General features: G+C 36.7%; 1 long non-coding RNA gene across 1 annotated transcript in view; it reads left to right on the plus strand.

The window, feature by feature from the left end:
• Nucleotides 1-1393: 1393 nt before the first annotated feature.
• The window catches only part of LOC134730985 (uncharacterized), a 304042-nt gene continuing 278040 nt past the window's right edge, over nt 1394-27395 (plus strand). The window contains exon 1 of the long non-coding RNA XR_010112979.1: nt 1394-1585. This is a non-coding gene — a long non-coding RNA (uncharacterized LOC134730985). The remainder of the gene's footprint in view (nt 1586-27395) is intronic.

The raw sequence follows: 27395 nt of genomic DNA on the forward strand, positions 1-27395 counted from the left end.
CTACCAGCTTTGATAGTTTTATAGTGATGGACAGGAAGCAATTGGAATATGGATTAAGAGCTCAGAAGAAATGTCAGTGCTAGAGAGAAAGTCTAGGATGATTTGCTTTAGAAGGGATAGTGGAAGACCTGGATGAGATCATCAAGGTAGAGCATGCCAGATAAAAGAACAAGAAGACTAAAGCCTGAATCTTGGGAAATGTCTATATTTGAGGAGGGATGCAGAAAGGAATAAAGAGGGCACAGTTAAGAAAGAAGCCAGTAAGTAGTAACACAAACCAAGGGAGAAAAATTTCACAAAGGAGGGAAAATTAACAGTGTCAAATGCTGAAGAAGCCTGGTGACTCAGTAGAATGTGTTTGATATTGAAAAATCCATTGGTGTCTTTGGAAGTGTAATTAATTAATGACTGTGGAATTCAAATGACAGGGCCAGGGAGTTAAAAAGCAACTATGAGGAGAGGAATGAAAGCAGTGAGCATTGTACCTACTCTATCACAATGTTAATAACGAAGGGAAAGGAAGACCCATTGGGAACTTGGTGAAGTAGCCATGTCTGGGAAGGTTTTTATTAAGACAAAGAGAAAAGTGGTCTAGGAAAAATAGTCATGGGAGAAAAAAGGACTGAAGGTCACAGAGAGAAAACATTACTCATGGACCGATCCAGAAAAATGGAAGAAGAAAATGGGTTCTTTTACTTGGGCCTTAAAATGATTAAATTCATTCTCTCGCTGTTGTCAGATGATGGAAATTGTGAGTTCTCTGAGGTCTAGAAACAATAAAGCCAGGGGATATTTATTAGCTGTACTTATTAAATAATATTAAGGTATGTTATTAAGAATATTTACTTTTATTTATTTATTTGAGATGGGTCTCACTCTGTCGCCCAGGCTGGAGTGCAGTGGTGTAATCATAGCTCGTTTTAATCTTGAACTTGTTGGCTTAAGTGATCCTCCCACATCAGCCTCCCAAGTAGCTGGGACTACAGGCGTGTGCCACCATGCCCAACTAATTTATTTATTTTTTGTAGAGACAAGGTCTCATGATGTTGCTCAGGCTAGTTTTGAAGGAATATTTGTTAAGACTCACACCATTTTGAGGATTTTCTTTTTTAGGGCTGAAACTTCAGGATACATGGGAATACAAAGTGAGTCTGGCCTGAACTGAGAAGTGGTCAGCCAGGACTCTGCCCTGCATGTATGCAGAATGGGCACCACTGCTTTGGCTGCCTTTCCTTAGCCTTCAGCATGACCATTCCATTAGTTAGATTAAGGAAAGCAATTATTTGTAATAGAGTATATTTAACTTGGATCTACATTAGAAGAAAGCTCATTTCTGGTTATAATGTGGTTGTAAAACCTTACTCATGTACAGTGGGCAATCTGTGGGCTGAAAGATTAAAAACCCTGAACATATTTCTTCTGATTCTGTGTGCTGTGCTTAACATGGTAACCCTGCAGCATGAGTGAAGACTGCAATTGAACGGTTAGCCACTGAACCAATAAATACACTCATTCAGCATGCAGGCAATGGTGAAGCACAGAGTATTGTCCCTTCCATCATTCTTCCTGGAAAAAGCAAGCAAACGTAAGTAGAAGACATTTGCATTCGGTGAATGTGTTTGGTTGTAGAGGACTTGTGAGCTCAAGATGCTAATGGTTTTGGCAATACGCAGATAAGGAATGTGTTTAGACAGAATTATCTGCTGAGCTGTTACATGACCTTCATATTGGATTAAGCTTTGTTTTTCAGAGCAACCATCGATTTCTCATGAAGTAGAATATATTTCATGATTGTTCTTTAAATGGGCTCTTTATAAAAAGTAATGACTATCAGTAATTAAAATATCTGGTGAATATCAAAACCATCAGGGCAGTAACTTGTACAAACAAAACAGAGAGGCCTAAAAAAGTACAAGTTGTTTTTTTTTTTTTTTCACTTCTAAGCCAAAGGGAGAGTTACAGATTTACAGAGTGAAACCTTTGGCTGTTGGAACAAATTTGGTATTGCCTAAGTTGCTAAGTGAAGACTATCCTGAAGGAGAAGAGGAAGATATTTTGAATTTATTCAAATTAAATTTATTATTTAAGATATTTTGAATTTATTTAAAACAAAAGTGAATTTTTGAATTTTGAATTTTGAATTTATTTAAAACAAAAGTGCTCAATATTTCTGAAAATAACACAAGGAAAAAATCAATAGGATATAAAATCAATAATATAGGGTTCTCAGGTGTTTTTCTCAGCATACATTCTACGGGGTTGGTCTCTAATTTCTGACTCTGTTAGACGTGGCTTGTTAGCTACAGCAGTACAGGGCATACTGGGAAAGAATTTTGTCCTAAAACTAGACTCATCTTTGGAGATGGACAGAACTGTTTATAAAGAACCTAAGATCTAAGCCGAAAGACAAAACAGGGTATTGGAACAATAAGTCCTAGATATCTGAAGGCTGTGTCCCCTTGCTCTTTTCATCCCGAAGATATTGCATAATTCCCAGCATATGGAATTCACTCAAAAATTATTTGTTGACAAAATGAAGATCAGGTAATGAATGATTCTACAGAAAAATACACTGTAATAATGGGGGTATCCAGGGATGGAAGTGTTCAGACATTCAGGCAATTGGCACTGGGGAAAAGTCTGTTAGGAAACAATGAGAGAGAAACATAGATAGGGGTTCAGAGTCAGGATCTAAGTCCCAAGAGAACAGGACTAGGGCTGGTCTTTGAGGTGCTGATAATGTAGGAAAGTTGCCAAAGCAAAATCCAAGTCTGAAGGATAAGACAAAATCTCATTTATCGAGCCTACGTGACTAAATCATTCATCTATTCATCTATTCATTCAACAATTTATTATTGAGTGTCTTCCCTGTGCCAAGTGCACTGCTAGATGCTAGGAATAAAACAAAAAGAGACAAAGATTCCTGTTCTCATGTGGCTAATAGTAAGAAGAGACAGAAAATCAAGGAAAAAAAAGGTAATTAAAATACAGAGTTTACTAGATGACATTAAATACTTTAAAGAAAAATAAAAGAAGAAGAGATAGTAAGCATTGGACATTATCACTAAGGTGACATTTGAATAAAGACAAGAAAAAAAAAAGGTAATGGAGTGATCCCCAGAGATATCTCAGGGAGGAGTAGAGACAGAAGGAACAGCAGGTGCAAAGGTCCTGGGGCTCTGAGTCTGGAGTGGATCAGAAATTTTCCAGAAAGCAGGGGGCCTTGTGTAGCTTGTAGCAAGTGATCAAGTAGGCAAGTAACAGGAGATGAAATCAGAGAGGCAAGGGGAGGAGCAGAATGCAGGCAGATCCTGTAGGACTTTGTGGGATTGGACTAGATGTGCTGAAATCTGTCCTCTCTACAATCAGAACTGTTTTTCAAGATCAAGGTCAGGCAAAGCCTACTGGGATGGGTTTGATAAAAAGCACTTCTTGTGAGCTGTGAAGAGGTTGAGAACCACTTGGGTGCTATCAGTTAATCCTCAGGAAAAAAAAAATGCTCAGGAAGCAAAATGTGTCATCAGCACCCTCAGCTTCTTCTGGGGACCTTTCCCATGTCACTGTGCCCAACCCTTAGAGGAACACACTTATGTCCTATTTCCATAGAATCTAATTTTCAGTGAAAAACTCAAGTATTAGCATTTCTGGCTTAATATCAACCAAGGGTTATTTAAATTATAATTTGGCCAGACTACAAAGTCCTCAGTATGTAAAGTAACATAATGATGGAATGAGAAACATTGAGTGAACATGCTCTGGCATGGAACTGGTTATCTTTGGCTGGTTTTCCACTGGCAACTCCTTGTATGTGCAGTAGCTGATGTCTAAACACAGCTCCTGTTTTTATAGTTACTTTCTCTGTATATGTAGATGTATGTAGTTTATTATGTACATAGTTAACTATGTGTGTTGAAGTAAAATTCCCAGTGTAATTTAGCCTTTAAGTAAATATAATAAAACAAAGTAAAGTCTGAATTTAAGAAATATAAGTGAGGCCAGGCACGATGGCTCACACCTGTAATCCCAGCACTTTGGGAGGCCCAGGCGAGAGATCACTTGAGGTCAGGAGTTTGAGACCAGCCTGGCCAATGTGATGAAACCCCATCACTACTAAAGATACAAAAATTAGCCGGGTGTGGTGGCACATGTCTGTAATTCCAGCTACTCAGGGGGCTGAGGCAGGAGAATCACTTGAACCAAGGAGGTGGAGGTTGCAGTGAGCGGAGATCATGCCACTGCACTCCAGCTGGGGTTACAGAGCCAGACTCTGTCTCAAAAATATAAAAAAAGAAAAAAAAAAAAAAGAAAAAAAAAGAAAAAGAAAAGAAAAGAAAGAAATATAAGTATTCTCCAACATTCTAATTCTGGGTCATCAATGCCCCTCCATTATCTGTTTATTAAACCAGTTGCCCAGCAATATCTGACCCCTACATAACTGCTAGGGAAAGGACAAATGGAATTTACAGAAATAGAGACCCAGTAGAGGCATTTATGGACTAACTTCTATTTGCATAAAATTACTGGGTTTGCTCATTTTTAGATTATTTTGAAATGCTGAGAGGCCCTATTCCAGAAGGGATGGATGCCTGGTTCTTCACATACATTAAGCAGCAAGGGAGTGACAAAAAGAAGGCATATTGTTTTATCCTTTTTTTTCCGGGAAACAGGACCTCTTGAGTTGAGGGGACTCAGAACTCTCTAGGAATTTTGTTCTATTCTACTTCATACTCATCATAAGCCAAACCTATGCATCCATGAGTGTAAAATCAGTTGTTCAGCCACTGCTTAGCACAGCTAGTTTATCAAACAGGGTATTGTGGAGTCTAAATAGAAACAAAAAGCTTATTGATTTAGACAATTCTCTTGAGAGCTCATTGAATTTATTGTGATATTTTTCTTTATACAGAAAAGCAGATTAGTACCTGATAACAGATCAGCACATTTGTAAATGCTGAATGCTGAGTTGTAGTCAACATGTGATTGAATGCAGAATTCCTAATTATTTTGCTTTATTGTGTTAGCTGCAAGAACAGCGAGGGGTAATGAGGTTCTGATCTCTTCTGCAGGGGCCTAGCATAGCTATCGGAGAGGCAGAGATGGGCTAAACCCTGAGGTGCACTCCAGACCCAAGCGAGGCTGATTTCAGCTGTTGCTGAGAGGCTGTGCATGATAGGTGTCAGAGCTAAATGTGTACATTCAGAGAAGAAGGTGGAGGATGGAGGACACAGGTGCTCTGGTGGGTTAATCTGTACTTGAGATGACAGGTGTCCCTATTACCCCTGGGGTGAGATTTTAATTCCAGGGTGGAGGGGAGGTAGTGGTGAAGATGAATCCACACTTGGGGAGGAAAGCGTTGCTGTGGCGGTTATTCAGGAGGTAAGGGTCAAGGCAACTATTTCCCTGAATTATCAGGTTGAAAATACGGAAAACTTAAGTGGTAATGAGATTAAGATCTAGTCCCTCAGAGGCAAGAGGAGATTGGTTTCCTTGGAGGTGAGTTGTACCCAACAGCTGTGTAAAGCGATATTTTTGTTTGCTATAAAGACAAAACAAAACAAGACACACACACACACACTCTTTATTGATGCATGATATATACACAGAAATGTGCATATGTCATAAGCATACAGCGTGAGGAATATTTGCAAACAGAGCCACTTGTGCAACCGGTACTCAGACCAAGAAACAATATTATCAACCAGACACCTCATAGTGTCCATTAGTTTTACCTGCTTTGGTATTTTATGTAAACAGCATCATGCTGTATGTAATCTTTCATGCTTGGCACCTTTCACTCAATGTTATGTTTGTAGGATCTATTCATATTGTTGCATGTTGTTATTATTTCTATAGAGTATTCCATTGTATGAATATCATCATTTTTATATCAATTCTACTCTTTATGTACATTTGGGTGGTTTCTAATCTTTAATTACTATAAATAGTGTTTCCACGAGCATTCTTTTGGTGAATATGCTTACACATTTCTGTTGGGTATAAGCCCAGAAGTGGAGATGCTAACTGATGAGGGATATGATCTTCAGCTTTGGTAGATGCTGCCAGTTTTCCAAAGTGTGGTTGTACCAATTTTTGTCTGCCCCTATTTTTTTTTTTAAATGTGAGTGGCACAAAAATTTTCACTTAGCTCTTGCCTGAAGTACTTCCTTACTTCCTTCTTGTCTTAAAGTGTCTAAGTTTTGGGTAACAACAAGGCTTTCTGCCAAGTCTCAAGAAGTTTAAGCTGTAGAATTTTAAAAAAGGGGGAAATTAGGGAATAAGTCTGAGCAATAAAAATAAAATTACATGAGGTTATTATGCAAGACTGGGCCCCCAAGTCTCTTTAGCTCTTATTTTCTCCCCCAAGTATCAGCCCTTTATTTAACTTTTGTGCCCCACTCGAGTATTTGACTATAGTTCTTTTTTTCGCGAAAACTCCCAGTATCTTCAGGATCCTGCACAAAGTCAAGTTGTAGAAGATGAATCTCAGAGTTCCCAGTACATTGGGATTTGTATTAGTCTGTTCTCACACTGCTATGAAGAACTACCTGAGACTGGGTAATTTATGAAGCAAAGAGGTTTAATTGATTCAGTTCCACAGGCTCAACAGGAAGCAGATGTTTTCATAAACAGATTCTCACTGTCAGCTTTTTCAGTCAACATTTTGCTCTTTCCCATAAATTTCAAGGCCCCAGGGGGAAAATTAATTTATATTTTTTGTTAACTGTAACTCTGTTTATGTGAGATTTACTTTCTTCTTAAAAAAAAACAAAAACAAAAAATAACTGCTAGAATCAGTGGTTAAAATATGCTCTTAAAGATAAGCCATGGAGTTTTCACTGTACTTTATATATTAAAGGCTTGAATTAAGAAAAGAATCATAGATAGAATATTTTACCTTAGGGAGCTTATATCTAGCTGGTGTATGGCTTTCATCAGAATTCTTCAGTTTCATTGATGGAAACCTAATTCAAACAGACTTAAAATAGAAAATTGATCATTCAATCTCTGCCAACATCTCTGCTCCTAACATTTCCACATTTCCATTTCCACTGGCGTAACTGCTTATTTTCAGCACCCTTTGCCCATAAGCTCTTTCTGGCCTTATGTAGGGGAGAAAGGTTGGAAGTGCTCTAGAATTAACAATAAGGAGTGTCCATCTACCAATGACAGGGGTTGGTGAACAAATACCCCAGCCTCCTTGTCTCTCCAGGTCCTAGAGTTTCCTATTGAGATTAAATTCAAGTTACCCAACATGACACTTTGCTTGGTAATACACACTTTATTGGCTTTTTTCTTTTCTTTACCTTACTTCTCTACTCCCCTGATAGTATTTTATGACATCAATACCTAAATAAACTACTTGCACTATAAGCCTCGTCTCGAGAACTACTTCTGGTGATAAAAAATCAGGTGACACATGCAGGCTTAGAAAACAAAACAAAAACCCAACTCCTTCTGAGTGAACTCACACTAAAACAAGTGGCTTTTCTAAGAGAAAGAAATTCAAAGTAAATTTCAGGCACCCCTAAATCCAGGGGCTTAAGTGATGTCATTGAGAGTGCATTTCCCTTGTTTGTGTCTTCAGTTTTTTATCTTAGAGTTATTATCACCCATTGCCTTCTATTAAGATTGCCAGTGGCCCAGTGGCCCAAGATGATTGCAGTGGCCCAGCTGTAGACCATATTCTCTCAGCAGCACCAACTCCAAAAGAGCTATTCTGCTCTGGTTTTTCTGATGGAAAGGGCTATGACTTCATTGGTCTGAATTTAGTCCATGTCTAGCTTTAATCCAATCAATATGAGAATAGAGATGGAATATACTGACTGGAATATACCTGGGTCAAGTGTTTAATCCTGGAGCTAGGGTTGAGTTAAGCCCATCCACATCACATCTCTGCAAATAAAGGACAGTGGCTTTTTCCAAGGGGTAATCCGGTTTCTCTTTACAGAAAGAAAAGGATGCTAGAAAGGTAAACACTCTCAAGAAGCAAGATATTTATGTTCAAGATATTTACGTACAGCAGTGCAAGGCAAGTGTGGGTATCAAATAAGTGATGAAAGCATTTGTGATGTAGGCAGAATTATCATCCAGGAACTAAGAATGGCACCAGGAAGAGAAAAAGGAGAAAATGTTAATTCTTAATTCATCAATGGTCTCCATCTGTGAAACATGACTAATGTTGTTCTAAAACATATAACTACCATCAGTTGAAGTTAGGCATAGGAAAATTCCACCAAAGGTGGCCAGTGGCTTGCTATAGTCCTGTCAAAGGATGGCTATTAATATACATTTTATAGCATAAGCCAGAGTACAGGAACCAATTCGTATAGTAAAAAACAATGGATAAAGAGCACTTTTATGGTCTTCTCTAGTACCATTTAGTACCATTTTATTCATAGTGGCCATTTTTATTTAAAGCATAGAATAGCTATGAACAGAAGATTATAAAATATCAAATTGTTGTCCAGAGTGTTGATATTTTCTACCAATATTCCTGTATAGCCTCTGTGTGTACAGTGAAGACATAGGTATATTGGAAGAGGAAAGAATTTGGAGTTGGACAGACTTGGGTTCAAATCATGGCTTTGTGATTTATAAACAGAATTTGTAACATTCTTCAGATCTCTCCACCTCAGTTTCCTCACTTGTAAGAATGATTTTATAATGCCTCTCTCACAAACTTGTGAGGATTAAATGAGATAATAAATAAATGAATTGGCCCTTAGTATAATGTGATTGTAATGATGGACACTGATAATTTTTAAAGAGAAAAATGTTGGCCAAAGGAGAGTAACAAGTAAAAAATAGTAATTAAATAACACAGTTTCAACAGATTCCATAAAAATTTGGCTGTTATCTTCAAAAATATTTTTAAGCAAGGAGAGACCATAGAAGCCTAATTCAGTTCAGGGTGTTGGTATATCCCACCAGTCCAAATCAGTTTGACAATTCATTTTCTACTTTGCAGTAAGTAAAAGGAAAAAGAATGATTAACTTTTGTTCAAAAAGAAACAAATGCACAACCATGAAAAGAACTTCCCCCATATATCTTTGTGGGAAAATCAAGTAACCCTTTGCTTCTCTGTCCCTCTTGGGCATAGGAAATATGCTTTTGGTGGCACTGTGCCATTTTACTTTATTGCTTATAAGGAAGAAAACAGATGGAAATTTTCTCAGGAATTCTGATTGTCCTTTTCATGGTTAAAACATGGTTGTGGTCTATTTTTTCTCAAATATCTGTTACATATATTAAGTAAGTTCATTGTTTTAAGAATAGATTGACAAAGTCATTCAGAAAGGCTGACAATAAGAGGAAGAGCAAAGGCAACCTATATAAATGCAAACAAAAAGAAAGCAAGAATCATCCTTTTTGGTGTTTGATTTTATCTTTTTAAAAATTTGTACAAATTTCTGGGTACATGTGAAATTTCATTAGGTATGTATAATGCATAGTGATGAAGTCAGAGTACTCAGTGTGTCCATTACCCAAGTACAATACATTTTTGTTTAACTATAGTCACCCTACTCTGCTGTCACACAATGACTTTATTCCTTCTATCAATTTGTATGCTTGTATACCCTTTAACCTATTGCTCTTCATCCTTCCTCTCCGATATTCACCCTTCCTAGTCTCTGTTACCTACCTTTCCACTCTCCACCCCCATGTGATCAAATTTTTAAACTCTGACATGTAAGTGAGAACATGTGATATGTCTTTTTGTGCCTGGCTTATTTTACTTAAGATGACTTTCCATTCATGTTGTTTTAAATGACATGATTTCATTCTTTTTTTTATGGCTGAATAAATTATTTTGTTGTGTATATATACATTTTCCTTATCCAATCATCTATTGATGGATACTTAGGTTGATTTTGCAACTTTGCTATTGTGAATAATTCTGCAATAAACATGTGAGTGTGGGTATCCCATTGATACATTGATTTTGTAGACACGAATAGTGAGATTGCTGGATCAAACGGTAATTCTACTTTTAGCTATTTTAGAAATCTTCATAGTGTTAACTACAGTGGAAGACTAGTTTACATTTCCACCAACAGTGCATAACAGTTCCCTTTTCTGTGCATCCTCACCAAGATATGTTTTTTTTTTTGTCTTTTTAATGATAGCCATTCAGACTGGGGTAAGATGACAAGTAATGTTGAGTATTTTTTAAATACACCTGTTGGCTATTTATATGTCTTCTTTTGAGAAATGTCTCTTCATTTCCTTTGCCCACTTTTTAATGGTATTATTTTGTTGTTGTTGTTGAGGTGGTTGCATTCCTTGTATATTCTGAATATTAGTCCCCTGCTAGATGAATAGTTTGCAAATATTCCGTTCCATTCAACAGGTTGTCTGTTTACTCTGTTGATTATTTCTTTTGCTGTGTGGAAACTTTTTAGTTTAATTAAGTTCTATTTGCCTTTTTTGTTGTTGTTGCCTGGGCTTTTGAGGTCTTAGTCATAGATTATTTGCCTAGACCAATGTCCGGGAGAGTTTTCTTCAGGTTTTCTTCTAGTGTTTTTATATTTTCATGTCTTACATTTAAGTCTTTAGCCCATTTTGAGTTTATTTTTGTGTATGGTAAGAGATAGGGGTCCAGTTTCATTCTTTGGAATGTGGCTATCCAATTTTCCTAGCATAATTTTTTGAAAAGGTGGTCCTTTTCCAAATGTAAGTTCTTGTGGGCTTTGTCAAAAAGCAGTTGGCTATAAATAAGTGGATTTATTTCTATATTCGGTTCCATTGGTTTATGTGTCTATTTTTATGCTGTTTTGGTTACTATAGCCTTGCAATACATTTTGAAGTCAAATAATGTGATGCCTCTAGCTTTGTTCTTTTTGTTCAGTATTGCTTTGGTGATACAGGCTCTTTTTTGGTTCCATATGAATTTAGGATGATTTTTCTAATTCTGGGAAGAATTATGTTGATATTTTGACAAGCATTGCATTAAATCTGTAGATTGCTTTGTGCAATATGATCGTTTTAATGGTATTAATTCTTCATCCATAGCATGGGATATTTTTCCATTTGTTTGTGTTTCTCTCATCAGTGTTTTTAAGTTTACCTTGTAGAGCTCTTTCACCTCCTTGTTTAGATTTATTACTAGGTATTTTATTTTTCTTATAACTATTGTAAATGGGCTTTTCTTCTTGTTTTCTTTCTCAGCTGAATCATTATTAGTGTAAAAAACACACTACTGATTTCTGGTAGGTTTATTTTGTATCCTGCAACTTAACTGAATTTGTTTATCAATTCTAAGAGTTTTTTGGTAGAGTCTTTAGGTTTTTCTAAGTATAAGATTATATTATCAGCAAAGTGGGACAATTAGACTACCACTTTTCCAATTTGGATGCCCTTTATTTCTTTCTGTTGCTTGATTGCTCCGGCTAGGACTTCCAGTATTATGTTGACTAGGAGTGGAAAAGTGGGCATCATCATCTTGTTTTAGTTCTTACAGGAAATGCTTTCAACTTTTTCTCATTCAGTACAATGTTAGCTATGGGTTTTCCATACATAGCTGCTATTAATTTGAGTTATGTTCCTTCCATGCCAAGTTTGTTGAAGGCTTTTATCTTGAAGGGATGTTTAATTTTATCAAATGCTTATTTGCATCTATTGAGGCGATCAAATGGTTTTCATCCTTCATTCTGTTGATGTAATGTATCATGTTTATTGTTTGCATATGTTGAATCATCCCTGCATCCCTGGTATAAGTCCCATTTGATTGTGGTATATTATGTTTTTGATGTGCTGTTGGATTCGATTTGGTAGTATTTTGTTAAGGATTTTTGTACATCAGGCTCTAGGTTTTCCAGTTGGTCAGTGTATAGTTGTCCATAGTAGTCTCTGATAAGTTTTGTATTTCCTTTTTTACTTCTGACTTTATTTGGCTCTTCTCTCTTCTTTTCTTGGTTAAGCTATCTAGCAGTCTATCAATTTTGCTTATCTTTCTGAAGAACCAGTTTTTTGTTTCATTTTTCCCTTGTATTGTTTGTAGTCTTTATTTCATTTAATTCTGCCTTGATCTTTATTATTTGTTTTCTTCTGCTAAATTGGATTTCATTTGTTCCTGCTTTTCTACTTCCTTGACATGAACTATTAGATAGTTAATTTGTAAACTTTCTACTTTTTTGGATGTAGGCATTTAATACTATAAACTTCCCTCTTAGTATTACTTTTGCTGTATTCCACAGACTTTGGCATGGTATTTCTCTTTTCATTTGTCTCAAGAAATTTTTTGATTTCCACCTTCACTTCTTCATTGACCCTATGGTCATTCAGGAGCATGTTGTTTAATTTCCATGTATTTGTGTAGTTTCCAAAGTTATTGGTATTAAATTTTAGTTTTATTCAATTATGGTCTGAGCAGATACTTGACATGATTTTGATTTCTAAAAATTTGTTGGGGCTTCTTTTGCAGTCTAACATATGGTCAATCCAGGGAAATGTTCTATATCCTGATGAAAAGAAAGTATATACTGCAGTTTTTGGGTAGAATTTCTGTAAATGTCTGTTATGTCCATTTGGTCTAAAGTCCAGTTTAAATCCAATGTTTCTTTGTTTATTTTCCTTCTAGATGATCTGTCTAATCTGAGAGTAGGATGTGGAAGTCCCCTGCTGTCAATGTATTTTGGTCTATCTCTGTCTTCAGATCCAGCAATATATGCTTTATACATCTGAGTGATCCATTGTTGGGTGCATATTTATTTAGAATTGTTATGTCCTCTTGCTGGACTGATCCCTTTATCATTATATAGTGACCTTCTTTGTCTTTTTAATTGTTGTTGACTTAGTCTTTTTTGATCTTATATAAGTACAGCTACTCCTGCTTACTTTTGGTTTCCATTGGCATAGATTATCTTTTTCCATCCGTTTACTTTCAGTCTATATACATCTTTATTGGGAAGTGAATTTTTTTGTAAGCAACCTATTGTTGGATCATTTTTTAAAAAACCATTCAGCCATTCTGTATCTTTTAAGCAGGGAGAATATAATTCTTTACATTTAAAGTTATAATTGATATGTGAGTCTTTGTAATTTTCACATTCTTAATTATTTTCTGGTTATTTTTTATATTCTCTATTACTTTCTTTTTCTCTTATTGTTAGTCTTTACGATTTGGTAGATTTCTGTGGTGGTATCATTTGAATCCATTATCTTCCTCCTTTGTATGATTGCTTTACCAATGAGTTTTATACTATCTATCATGTGTCTTCATGATGGTAAATGTCATCCTTTCACTTCTAGGTTTAGAACTCCCGTGATCATTTCTTGTAGGCCAGTTTAGTGGTAACAAATTCCCTCAGTATTTTATTTCTCCTTCATTTAAGAAGGATAATTTTTCTAGACACCGTATTCTTGGTTGATGGGGTACTTTTTTTTCAGCACTTTGCATATATATATTATCCCATTCTCTTCCAGCCTGTTAGGTTTCTGCTGAGAAATCCACATTAATCTGTTGAGGTTTCTTTATATGTGACTAGACACTTTTAATACTTTTAGGACTCACTCTTTATCTTTGACTTCATACAATCTGACTGTAATGTACTGTGAAGAAGACCTTTTTGCATTATATCTTCCTTGGAATTGCTGAGCCTCTCATGTCTGTATATCTAAATCTCTTGCTAGACTTGGGAGTTTTCATCTATTATTTAATTAAATAAATATTCTAACCCTTTCATTCTCTCTTTTTTCTCAGGGATACCAATAATTTGACTACTTGGGTACTTTACATTGTTCCTAGGGTCAAAAAAGTTTTGCTCATTCTTTAGAATTTTTTTCCTTTATTTTTGCCTGACAGGCTTATTTCAAAATATTTCAAGTTTCAAGATTCTTTCTTCTGCTTGATCTAGTCTATTGTTCAAGCTTTCAAATGTATTTCATATTTCATTAAATGGATTCTTCAGTTCCAGAATTTCTAATTGTTCTTTTACAAAATATCTATCTTTTTGATAAATGTCTCATTAACATCCTGAATTGTTTTTCTGATTTCTTTGTATTGGTTTGCAGAATTCTGTCATATCGCACTAAACTTTAAAATCAGTATTTTGAATTCCTTAACTGGAATTTCATTTTGATTGGGATCTCTTGCTGGAGAATTATTGTGTTCCCTTGATGGAATCATATTTTCTTGCTTTTTCATGTTTTCTATGTTTTTACATTGATATCTGCACATCTGGTATAACAGTTGCTTCTTTTAATTTTTTGCGATTGCTTTTTTAGTAGAAGACTTTTTCCTGAAGACATATATATATTAACAAAGTTGGTGGATACAGTACTTTGGCTTTGATTTTGGGTGCCTGCAGTAGTGTGATCTTCAGCTGTAAACAGGTTTAGTAGTATTCCTGATTTCCTCTTTGGCTTAGGGTGTGGTTATGAGTAGAAGCTGTGGTGAAGTTTTGCTGGGGACTAGAATGCCAGATGGACTAGTCTTTGGGCCCCAGTGGTGGAGGTAGTGGGCTGAGCATGCCTGTTTGGGGGCCCAAGAGACACTGGCACCAGTGTTAGTGAGGTGGGTCTAGAAGGTCCAATTTTGGGGCCCCCAGGTGGCTTGCTTAGATACTGGTAGTGGCAGCAGTGGACTGGGCATGTGGGTGTGTTCTTGGGCCCCTGAGCAACTGGGGTGATGGCAGTAGTTATGGTAGAGAAACCTACTGGAACCCAAGTAGTCCATCCTGGTGTTGGTAGTTGCTACAACAGATTGAGCTGGCCAGTCTTCTGGCTCACTGGTGATGCATGCGGCTGAGTTCCAGCTGTGGTGGTATAGTTAGGTTGGGCCAGCCTGACCTGAGACTCCAGTAGGAGTAATCAGGTGCCAATGATGGTAGACTGGCCTGAGATGGGTAATTCCCCGAATGGCATGCTCTAGTACTGAGGGGATGGAATTGGGCTGGTAGTCTGACTTTCAGGCCCCCTGATAGTACATTCAGGCACTGACTGTGGTAGGCAGAAGTGAGGCTGCTGGCAGAATCCTCAGATCCAGGCACTGGTGGCTGCACTGCAGTTCTGCCACCAAGGAGGACAGTGCCCCTCTCAGCTGAAACAGTGCGGGTAGGTAGCTATGGGGAGTGTGGTTTACTCATGTCTCGATCCCACAGCAGCCCACAGCAGCAGCAGTGGGATTTGTCCTTAAGGTATGTGGCAATACCTGACCTCTCCTCTCCCTTTTTGGCTTGGCAGCAACAGTGGCAATGTCAGCCTGGCCCCAGGGTAGGATTCAGACCTTCAGAGCTTAGATCCTCAGAATGGCACCAAGCTGCAGCTGCTGTGGGCTTGGATGCTTGTGGGACTCCATATAAGTTTCTTCTCTGGAGCAATGTCTCCGTGTAGTCTCTAGGCAGCTCCCTAGGTTAGTCTTGAGGCCCACATGGGTTGAGGGGTTCTCTTGTAGTTAAGACTGTAAAACACTGGCAGGAGTGTGCAGCCCTGAGAGTCTGGTTTCTCTCTTACTCTTTCCTCACATCTGGGAGCTTCTTCCTGCTTTCCCAGCTGGTCCTAGTAAAGCAAGCTGCCTTGCATCCCTCTCCTTACTTGCTTTTGGTACTTTCTGTCACTCTGTTGAATCCCAGTATTCACTCTTAGATGATCTATTCAAAGCATGGATGTCTGCTTCCTATTTTTGTTCCTCTCTGTGGAGGAGGTATCTAGTCATCCATTTTGAATCAGTCTCCAAGGATTGTCATCTTAACATCAGTCATATCTGAATTTAGAGCAAATGAATTAAATAAGACAATGGAGAGAATTTTATAGTGAGAAACATTTTGACCCACAATAAAGAACATATATATGCCAATTAGCATAACATCACATAAATTATAAGGTAAAAACTACCAGAACTACAAGGAGAAATAGATGGAAACATAGTAAACTTTTTCAGGACATGATTGATCAAGTCATGAACATATAAATAGGATCTGAAAAAACCTATGAGTTTTGGGAGGCCAAGGTGGGTGGATCACTTGAGGTCAGAAGTTCAAGACCAGCCTGGCCAATGTGATGAAACCCCATCTCTACTAAAAATATAAAAATTTGCTGGATGTGGTGTTGCATGCCTGTAATCCCAGCTACTTGTGAGGCTGAGGCATGAGAATCGCTTGAACCCGAGAGATGGAGTTTGGAGTGAGCTGACATCATGCCATGCACTCCAGCCTGGGTGACAGAGTGAAATCCTATCTTAAAAAAACAACAAAAAACAACCCCCAAACCCTATGAGGTAGGGATTTATTTTTATTTACTTATTTTTCTACAGGGAGAATAAACTGTTACAGTCTATCTTTGCCTCAATGATTTTCAATGCTTACTGTGTCATAAGTCAGGTTTCCATATGTGTAGATCTGTTTCCTGGGCTCTCTGTTTTAACCTATATAAATATAAAAAGATATCCAACCTTATTAGTCATAAAAATGCAAATTAAAGTCATTTCATATTCACCAAGTTGGCAAAATTAAGAAAGCAGGTAATATCAGATGTTTACACAGATATGAAACAATAGAGATGTTCACCGATTGCTGGTGAGAACGTATACTCAAAAATATTTAGAATGGTTTGGCGTTACCTAGTAAATTTGAACTCTCTGACCCAGTAATTCAATTTCTAGGCATGTTCCTCAGAGGAACTCTTCACCATGTATACAAGGAAGCATGTAGAAGAATGTTCACAACAGCATTGTTTGTAAACTAAAAACCTGGAAACAAACCAAACAGTTGTCACTGATAGCCCAGATATGTAACTTATATTGTATTCATATAATGAAAGATACTCAACAGTGAAACTGAATTAGCTTCAGTTACATGTACCAATGTGGCGAAATCTCAAAAATATACCATGGGTGAAAAAAGCAGTCTCTGAACAATATATAAAGTATGAATAATAGATGATTTAGAGACATACACAGAAGTAATAAAACTATAAAGAAAGGCAAGGGAATGATTAATTCAAAAATTCAAGATGATAGTTTTATCTCCAGAGTAGGTTGGGATAAGGGGGGAATGTACTCACGGGGTTTCTAAGCTATATGGTGGGTACATTAAAAATTATTTGTTCTTTAAACTGTACATATAAAACCACATCATCTTTCATATATGTTATATGTTTTGTAATAATATTTTAAATGGAAATTATACAATATAATATGATAAATACTACCTAAGAATTATTTATTAAAATGTATTATGGAAGAAAATTGGAATAATTAAATAACCAGTTGCTAAGAAAGAAAATCATGGTATGCATTGGGCATGTTAAGCCAAAAAGCAGGGAAAAAGAAGTTAAATAGCTTTGTGGTCAGGGCCAGGACACAGTATGCAAGTGATAAAACTCAGGACAACAGACTGGACCATCAGAGGACAAATGATCCCTTGGTAGTACTAACAATTCAATGGGAATTTTATTACCTAACTCTTGTTGTATGATCTTCATGAGGAGGAACACTTATTCTTCTGAGTGTACTAATTATTAAATATCATACCTTCTTTATTCCAACACAGTTTAAAAATAAGTTATATGTCCTGTGTTTTCAGAATCATTTTCATTGGTTACATTTTTGGTTGACTGCTTTATAGAAAACCACCTTAGATTGTTCCATAAATTTTTCCAAATTGTGTCATAAAAATTAGTTTTTTCTTATATTTTCTAGAAATACTTACTTAAATCAAGCTGTGAAGAATCTTGTTTAATTTCTTTATTTACAGAAAGTGACTTTCTCAACATCCCTAAGTTTAGCCGTCTATTTTTGGTTCTCAGTTTGCAGTAAGTAATTCAGTTACGATCTATTCCTTGAGATTGCATTAAACTTACTTTGATCTACACCAGAAAAATATTTAATTGAAAGAGTGTCTTTTCAAGTTAAAAAATAAAAAGTAAACAAATCTCAATTGTTTCTCTCTCTCTCCAAAGACAGTTTAAATTGTAGTACTGAATTAGCTTTTTGCAAACAATCTGTATGCCTTAACACTGTAAATGAAGAAATGTGTTTAGTTATGCTGTTACTAGTCTACACATCAGCTTCTCTGGGGTTCTTCAATCCAGTGTCTGGAGGATGATGATATGATATAGCAGTTCTATCCCTCCCTCCTTTACTTTCCTGACCCTGATCCAAGTCATTTGCCACCAGGCTATAAATCTGACTTTACTTGTCTTCCACTGAGTTTCTGTGAAAATAGCCCAATTGTAGTGGACTAAATTTATGGGCAATAAGAGTTGCAATGATGCTGGAACCACCCTGGTGGTTCAGCCCCAGGCAAGTGTTGATTTCTCAATTTCATTCAGAAGCAGGGCACAAATGTCACCTGTATTAACTGCCAGCTTTTTAGAGCTCGTTTTCTGAATTCACTTGGTCATAGCCACTGAGCTTTCTGGGAACTTTTTTGGAATATGATGGGTAAACAACAAGGAATTGGAAGCAACTCCACATTCTTATTCTGAGAAAGCCCCTCCCCTATGGCAAATATTCAAGTATGGTGGGTGGGGTGAGGAGGAGAAAGAAAGAAACAAATTGTTCAAGGAGCTCTCTACAGTTTTGAAGGAAATTACTTCAGATATTGGCAGAAATCAAGAAATCTTTATCACATTGGGTCCACATAGATACTTCCTTTTCAGTTTAGGATTCAGGCCATTTGTTTTAAGGAAGAACAGCTGATTTACTCACCAAATCTCCAGCATCTGTACTTAGCAATCTTGCAATAATCCTAGTAATATTGACATCATCAGTCTTCAAGGTCTGTAAGGGAGGTTTGAGTGAATGAAATAATATAGTGTACTCTAAAAAAATGACAGCTTTTCATTATGAATCCCTTCATTTGATGCTGAAAATATGAATAGGTGATTTTAATCCTTGGGGCTATTCACAAATGTCCTATGTGCATAGTATTTGAAAAATAATTAGTAAATTTATAGAAGTCACATGATGCTGCTGGTAGAAATTCACTCAAAAGAAATAAATGACTCTGATAGTGTATTATTAGGAAGACTATGTCATGAGCTGATATCATGGGAAAATATAAACTAAGTCTGAAAAATAAATTCATTTGATTTATAGTTCCTATTAAAAACATTTGGAAGCAGGGTACAGTGGCTCACACCTGTAATCCCAGCACTTCAGGAGGCTGAGGCGGGTGGATCTCTTGAGCTCAGGAGTTCAAGACCAGCCTGGGCAACATGGTGAAACCCCATCTTTACAAAAAATGCAGAGAAATTAGCCAGGTGTTACAGTATGTGCCTGTAGTCCCAGTTACTCTGGGAGGCTGAGATGGGAGGAACTCTTGAGCCCAGGAAGTCAAGGTTGCAGTGAGCCCTGTCATCATGCCAATGCACTCCAGCATGGGTGACAGAGAGAGATCCTGTCTTATAAAAACAAACAACAAACAAATAAATAAACAGAAAATCTGTAAAAGTCTAAAGAAGATCAGGCCATAGATATGTTTAAAAATCATGAAATTGATCCACTTTTCAAGAAACAGACTATCAACTGCCAGGAGCAAATCTTGGAGTCAATGTCTTAGTTTCCCAAGACTAATCCTTGAAGCTATTGAAATAATGAAGTAAAACTGATTTTAATTTTTACTCTATTAAATAAAAAATTAAAAAGCCAAAATTGACAAATGGGATCTAATTAAACTAAAGAGCTTCTGCACAGCAAAAGAAACTATCATCAGAGTGAACAGGCAACCTACAGAATGGGAGAAAGTTTTTGTAATTTATCCATCTGACAAAGGGCTAATATCCAGAATCTACAAGGAACTTACACAAATTTACAAGAAAAAAATAACCCCATCAAAAAGTGAGCAAAGGATATGAACTGACACTTCTCAAAAGAAGACATTTATGTGGCAAACAAACATGAAAAAAAGCTCATCATCACTGGTCATTACAGAAATGCAAATCAAAACCACAGTGAGATATCATCTCATGCCAGTTAGAATGGCGATCATTAAAAAGCCAAGAAACAACAGATGCTTGAGAGGATGTGGAGAAATAGGAACGCTTTTATACTGTTGGTGGGAGTGTAAATTAGTTCAACCATTGTAGAAGACAGTGTGGAGATTCCTCAAGGATCTAGAACTAGAAATACCATTTGACCCAGCAATCCCATTACTGGGAATATACCCAAAGGATTATAAATCATTCTACTATAAAGACACATGCACATGTATGTTTCTTGCAGCACTATTCACAATAGCAAAGACTTGGAACCAACCCAAATGCCCATCAATGATAGACTGGATAAGAAAATGTGGCACATGTACACCATGGAATACTATGCAGCCATAAAAAAGAATAAGTTCATGTCCTTTGCAGGGACATGAATGAAGCTGGAAACTATCATCCTCAGCAAACTAACACAGTAACAGAAAACTAAACACCACATGTTCTCACTCATAGGTGGGAGGTGAACAATGAGAACATATGGGCACAAGGAGGGGAACATCACACACTGGGCCCTGTCAGGTGATGGGGGGCAAGGGGAGGGATAGCATTAGGAGAAAACCTAATGTAGATGATGGGTTGATAGGTGCAGCAAACCACCATGGCACATGTATATCTATGTAACAAATCTACACGTTCTGCACATGTATTCCAGAACTTAAGTAAAAAAAAAAAAATTTTTAAAGGGCAAGAATATTAGAAACAATAAAATAAAATTATCTATTTGACAAAAAATTATCAATTAACAAAACCAATGTCACATTTACTATCATATGCAAATATACAGAATACCTTAAAGATTCCTGTTTTAAAGTGTTCTTAATTCTTTTTTTTTATTGTTATTATTATTATTATTTTTTGAGACAGAGTCTTCCTTTGTCATCCAGGCTGGAGTGCAGTGGCGGCATCTCGGTTCACTGCAACCTCTGCCTCCCGGAATCAAGCAGCCTCCTGAGTAGCTGGGATTACAGATGCCCACCACCACACCTGGCTAATTTTTTTGTATTTTTAGTAGAGACGGGGTTGCACCATCTTGGCCAGGCTGGTCTTGAAGTCCTGACCTTGTAATCCGCCCACCTCAGCCTCCCAAAGTGCTGGGATTGCAGGCATGAGCCACTGCTCCCGGCTCTTAATTCCCTTTAAGTTTAGTTTTCTTGAAAGTTTGTATATGGGGGGAGTATAAGATATGAAACACTGAGAAAATATTTACTGAGTGGTACTTATGTTCTCTTGGTTAAATAAAATTACTGAAAAACTCGGGTTTTGTTGCTAGAATAGACAGAGAGGTTAAAGAATAGGAAGCAATGGAAGTGGGCATAAGGGATGTGGATATGGTTAGAAAACAGAGGGGACAATGCTAATTGTGAGCCTGGAGATACAAATTTTATGAACTGATGATCATTTTTCAAGCTTATTTAAACACATAAAAAGACTGAGTAATTTAAGAACTCCATGGGACCTTCTCCACGATTATTTCTAGTTCCTTCCCAAACTTCCCTTCTCTCTTGATAAATTATACTGTGTCCATTCTTTTTTATTTTACTATTTTTAAACAATAACAAAAACTCTAGGGGTGTTTTGACTCTGCAGCTGCAGAGGTGGTTATTGTTCTCGTCCAGTTGAAGTAAGGCTGGATACTGAGAGTTCAATTGTCAGGATGATGACCACTTCTGGCAAGCAGCTTTAGAGAGACCTTCCCGGTTTGCGTGACACAGGGCATGTTTTTCTGAACCAAAGGGAAGCAAATCAAAGTTTTGTTATCTCGACTTTTGAAAAATGGCCTGTAGTGGATGCAGTGATTGAAGTTAAAAGAATGATTGCATATTGAAATAGCTATGGGCTGTTTTCTCAAAAGTCATAGAATAGGGCTAGGGTAGTCATCAGATGGAAATAGAGAAACTGACTTGTGGTGTTGCTATTAAAAAATAAAATAATTTTTTTTTGATTCAACGACTTCCTGTTATTACTATAGAATGAGGTGGCTGAAGGGAATCTTAAAAATACCTAATAGTGCATAGGAAGTGGAGGCTTCTTTTACACTTCAGAAGGTAACATGTATCTTTTTTTCCAGAAATGCTAGGAAAAGAAGAAGTGCCCCAAATGTCCCTCATGTTTTCTAGATTTATTCTTGGCACTGGCATGGAAATGGAAAAATCCAATCAACAGCTGTAACCATTTCCCTTTTTGAATTGTGATATTCCAGATACAGTTGGTAGGAGCAAAAAAGCTCACCTCACACAAGGGGCTACTAAATGGATTTTAAAGTACCAGAAATCCCGTCTTCCCAAAATACCTCTTCTACCAAATGTAAATACCCTCAAGGTATTAACAATGGATTAGATAGGTGCATTTTCTCTATATAGCAGGTTTAAATTCTCTTTCAGTTTATTACAGAATATTTTCTAGGGGAAAGCAAGAGGACATCATAGCTTGTTGTAGGCAGGTCATGGTAAAAGGGTGATCACAACACTTGCCGGGGGAGTGGTTCCAGAGGAAAGCGAGAGGGATACTTGAATGCTACAAGAGTTGTTTTGCATAGTTCCTGTCCTCGATGGAACATTTATTTGCAGTGCTCCTTCATTACTCTTTAGTGAGTATAAATTTTGGAATTCTGTATTACTCCCATATTAGAGGGAGAAATGTCTTATCAACTCTTACTCCTGGGAAATACAGTCTGGGGATTATTAGAGTGGGATAGCAAAGATATTATACAGCATTATTCTATCTCCTGAAAAAGCATTCCTAAGCTTGATGTTCCAGTCAGATAAAAATTGGCCAAAACCCAACTTCTTGGTTCTTCACTACTTCCCTCAGGTCATGGAAAAGTTCCAGAAATGACAGCTTTCTTCCTGCATGTTATCAGGTATGGACTCCACCCTGATGTTCTGTTAAAATGGTTTAGTTGCTGAAAAAAAAAAATGAAAAAAATGAAAGGTTTACTTGTAATCTCAATAGGCCCTAATTATGTATCTAAAATGGAGCCAAGACATAAAACTCCCTCTGGTGGAATTAATGTAGTGGAGTCAGCTGCACAGGTGAGGTCCATGAAGACACTGAAATGGTCTTGAGACTTTTAATGACTATAGGTATACATATGTCTGTGACCTTTCTGTGGGAAAGTGTCTGGTTTTTCATCAGGTTCTTAAATAGAACCATGACCCAAGAAATGTTAAGAACCATCATAGATGTAAAGCTTTGGGAGAATGACTCTGCTCTTAGGGAAATGACTGCAGAGAGTGATTGGGTTCAATCATTGTAGATTACATGTGTCTAGGACTTATTTCTGTTAGGTTCTTTGTTTTTTGACGTATTATTGTTGATAGTATTTTCTTATAATCTTTTGTATTTCTCTGACGTTGATCATAATTTCACCTCTGTCCTCCAAACTTTCCCAACTTTTGCCCATTACACAGTTCTAAAGTCACTTCCACATTTTCAGATTTAATTATAGCAATACCCTACTCCTCGATAGCAATTTTCTGTCTTAGTCTGGTTTGTGTTGCTATAACAGCATACCTGAGACTGGGTTATTTATAATGAAAACAGACATATTTAGTTCACTGTTCTGCAGGATGTGAAGTTCAAGGGTATGCTGCTGGCTTTTGGTAAAGGTTTTGATGCTGCATGATAACATGGCAACAGTTCAAAGAGGCAGCAGGTATGTTTGAAAAGGGGCAAAACACAAGAAATATCCTCACTTTATAACAACCTGCTCTCACAGGAACGAAGCTATTTTCACATGAACTAATCTAGTCTCACAAGAGTGAGAGCTCACTCACCACGACAAGCAGGGCACTAAGTTGTCCACAAAGACAGGGCCCCCATGACTCAAAGGCCTCCCATTAGGCCCCACCTCTTAAAAGTTCTACCTCTTAACATTGTCATACTAGGAATTAAGGTTCCAACATGAGTTTTGGTGGGAACATTCAAATAATAGAAATTTCACTCTCTCCTGGCCTACAGTTTCTGCGGAGAAATCTCTGTAATCTTATGGTGATAACCTTGCATGTGATGAGTCAGTTTTCTCTTACTGCTTTCAAAATTCTCTCTTTGACTTTGATAATTTGGTTATACTGTAACTTGGTGAAGATCTCTATGTTTAATCTATTTGGGGTTCTTTGGAATTCATGGACCTGGATGTTCATTTATCCCTCCAGATTTGATGAGTTTTCTGTCATTATTTCATTAAATAAGCTTTCTGACAATATCTCTTTCTCTGGTCTTTCTGCAATTTCAGCAATGTGTATATTGGTTCACTTGATGGTGTCCTATAAGTCCTCTAGATTTTCTTTACTGTTTTTCATTCCTTTTTCTTTTTATTCTTCTGATTGGGTAATTTCAAGTGACCTGTCTTCAAGTTTGCCGATTCTTTCTCTGCTTAATTAAATCTGCTGTTGAAGCTCTCTATGGAATTTTTCATTTCAGTCATTATGTTCTTCAGCTCCAGAATTGTTTGGTTCATTTTTTATTGTTTCCATCTTTGTTGAATTTCTCATTTCTTCATGTACTGTTTTCCTGATTTCGTTCAGTTATCTATCTCTTTTCTCTTGTAGCTTACTGAGCTTTTTTAAGGTGATTAGTTTGAAATCTTTGTCAAGAAGTTTATATTCATTTCCTTAGGGTCATTTACTGGTTATTTATTTTGTTCCTTTAGAAGTGTCAAGTTTCCCTGATTATCATTATCTTCATAGTATTGTATTGATGTGTGCACACTTGACGAAGTAGGTACCTATTTTAGTCTTTATAGACTGACTTTGACAGGGAGAGCCCTTCTGGGTGGGCCGGCTACCAGGACCCATGGGTAGGCTTGCTGCAGGTGACCTTAATCTGGCTAGCCTGGTTTCTGCATCAGTGGGTAGGTGGGCCTGGTGCCTGGGGTTGTGGGGGAAGTCTTTGGGCCATGAGGGCTAGCCTGGAGCATGGGTCCACCAGGAATGGTGCAGTACTGTGGTGGGCCTGGAGCCACAAGGGGCAGGTTGATGCCAAGGTTCACTGTAATGGGCCTAGCGTTTGGGAGCTACAGAAAAGTCAGGTACTCACTTCATTTTTCTTTTCCCATATGGAAGGTATTTTTCTCCATGCTATACTATGCAGAGTTTGGGGAGAGGTGACATAGATAATGTGAAACTTACTTTTCTACTCTCTTCAGTGTGTACTTTCTTATTTCTGTGCTCCATCCAGGTGCAGTAATCTCACCTGGGTTCCTTAGCTCTTGTGAAAGTATTTTCATATGTGGACGGTTATTCAAATTGATGTTTCAGTGAGAGTGAGTGTTGAAAATGACTATTGTTCCCTCCTGTTGATGTTACTCCAGTCATTTCTTCTTAAACAATTAAAAGTATAATTAATGCAGAATGAATATTTTTTAATAATAGTATTTAATAAGTATTTCTTTAATGGAAAATATAAACGTAGTTTTTTTCCAAATACCTTATCAAAAACTTTAACATAAATCTGAAATGCTTTTACTTTTAATATAAGATCTAAATAGTTCTTAAAGTGTTTACATAGCAGCATATGAAAATACAAACCATCCTTAACTGGCAAGATAGAAGTGCTTTACCAATAATTTTTCTTTTAAAGAAAGTCAATTTCAGCCTATCAAAAGATAAACAAGAAGCCAGTTTGACCAATATTATTGTTCAGCTTGTCTCTTAAATTGCATCTTATGTGCATAGTGAATAGAGTAACATGGTTGGATCACATGCTAAATAAGGAATACATTATTAAAGAAGGGGTATTGCATAGCTAACATGACATCAAGAAAAAAATGTTAAAGGGTAGAATAAAATACCTCTCACCTATTAAAAAGGCAGCAGAAGTTTTCTAAAGGTCTCCTGAGCTTTGTAAGATCTGATTTGACCAAAGACAAATACTCCTACAAACTTATGACTTCAAAACATATGAACAATTACTAATTTTCATATAGTACTTGAAAAATTTTCCAGAGTGCTTTCAAACATATTTAATCTTTACGACAAACCTAAGAACTTTGGAGGAGAGGGTCTGTATCTTGTTCATGGTTTGAATTCAATACGTTTTTAATGGATACACGAAAGAAAAGTAAAGTAACTTAGTCAAAACCATCAGTGTGTAAAGAAACTTGGGTTCAGTCTTGGTCTTACGATTCTGAATTCCTTATTTGGAATTGTATAACTCTAGCTCTTATTTCGTCTGTAGAGAAATAGTCAAATCTTTGATGCATATGTTTTCAATTTTTCCTTGATTAAAGAAAAATTATTTTTCAGGATTCACACCCTCTTTTATCATTTTTAAACAGTGAAGTCAGGTAGTTTGAAATCAAATGTTGGCTATCTTTTTCAATAAGCGGAAGATAGTAAATATTTCCAGCTTTTTAGGCTATGTGGCCTCTGTTGCAACTCCTCAACACTGTTGTTTTAATACAAAAACAATAATAGATAACACGTAAATGAATAGGTATGGCTGTGTTCCAATAAAAATTTATTTATGAATACTAATATGCTGATTTTATGTAATTTCCTTGTGGGTCACCAAGTATTATTCTCCTTCTGATTTTTAAAAATTACTCTAAAATATAAATGTTATTCTTAGCTTGTGGGCCCAATAAAAATAGGCAGTTGGTTAAATTTGATTCAGAAGGTCTTAATTTGAGAATTCTTGGTTTAAATAATGATAATAATAAAAAGAACTCGACCCCTCTGTACAGTTAATTAAAACATTCAGCCCAATCTTGTGTCCGTGAAAATAATATCTATTTGAATTTTCTCAGAGGTTTCTTTTTAATGCTATTTGGTGGTAGGGCATTATTTCATTTGGAGTGACCGAGTCAGAAAAAGTGACAGGGGATTCATGGGGTGGGGGGAGAAATGTCAAAGCACACTCTTTCTGTAATTTGGTGACTTGAAATCAGTTCAGGATTGTGTCAGTATTGAATCTATCCAGGACTTCAGGAAAGGGAATGCTAAGTCAAACAAAAGAAAAATATTCCTGCTTGAGAACACACAAAGCATATTATTTATTTTAAGACAAAATATTTTTTGTTTGAAAACTTGTGTGTTTATCCTGTCGTGTTTACAATCAGAGACAAGAACAAATCTCAAAACTTGTATATGCTCTGGGGAAAGCAGACATAGAGAAATGTGGAATAAATTCAAAGAAAAAATTCAGAAGTGCTGCTGAGGGAAAGTTGAAGAAGTAGTAGAAGGAGACATTTCCAAAGTTAGAGACAAGAAGATGAGGCTTAACTGATTCAGAAAGAGAGGAACTGGCTACCTCCTTGGCTATGTATTGCATTAGTATTGTTAGAAATGCTTATTAAAATGCTGAAGTGCCGCCAGAGCATGACTATAAAATAATCTGCCATGTTCCATGAGAAATTGCACGAAAAATGGAACTTTAGAATAAGAATGTAATCCCTGCATTCATTTATTCACAGTTTTTTTTGGTGGTTGGAGGTGAACTGATGAGAGAGTGAGAAAGGTAATGT

Source organism: Pan paniscus, chromosome 7 (genome assembly GCF_029289425.2).
Source record: "Pan paniscus chromosome 7, NHGRI_mPanPan1-v2.0_pri, whole genome shotgun sequence".
Taxonomy (NCBI): domain Eukaryota; kingdom Metazoa; phylum Chordata; class Mammalia; order Primates; family Hominidae; genus Pan; species Pan paniscus.